Genomic DNA, 682 nt, shown 5'->3' on the forward strand with positions numbered 1-682 from the left:
GCATCATCAAGCTTAATGGACCAATCCTTCCTTGTAATCCCCACAATCTTCTCCAAAATGGACTTGATCTCTCTGTTAGAAATCTCAACTTGACCACTTTGGTGAATTTATCAGCAATGAGTATGTCTATCTTACCCTGTAGAGCCTTTAACTCCTTCCTCGTCTGCTTGTCATCTGTTCTACTGCCTCTGTCGTGGTCTCCACTGTAGACTGCGTCACTCTTTACCATGTTGTCAACCAGCTCTTCTGCATCTTCCTCAGTTTTTCCCAAGAAGAACCCATTGCTAGCTGTATCCAATCTGGCTCTGTACTTAGGAAGAGCACCCCTGTAGAATGTGCTCAGCAAGCTTTCCTTAGAGAAACCATGGTGTGGGCATTGAGCTTGGTAGCCCTTGAATCTCTCCCAGGCTTCACTGAATCCTTCCAAGTTCTTCTTTTGAAAGCTGGAAATCTCATTTCTCAGCTTAGCAGTTCTTGAAGTAGAGAAGAACTTCTCCAAAAATGCTTTCTTGCAGTCGTCCTAGGTGGTGATAGAGTCACTGGGTAGATACTTCTCCCAATGATGTGCCTTATCCCCCAAAGAGAAAGGTAATAGCTTGAGCTTTAAGGCATCTTCGGACACACCATTGGTTTTTGACAACCCACAGTAGCTGTCGAACTTGTCCAAGTGATCAAATGGGTC

The sequence above is a fragment of the Brassica oleracea genome, chromosome C3, assembly GCF_000695525.1.
Source record: "Brassica oleracea var. oleracea cultivar TO1000 chromosome C3, BOL, whole genome shotgun sequence".
Classification (NCBI taxonomy): Eukaryota; Viridiplantae; Streptophyta; class Magnoliopsida; order Brassicales; family Brassicaceae; genus Brassica; species Brassica oleracea.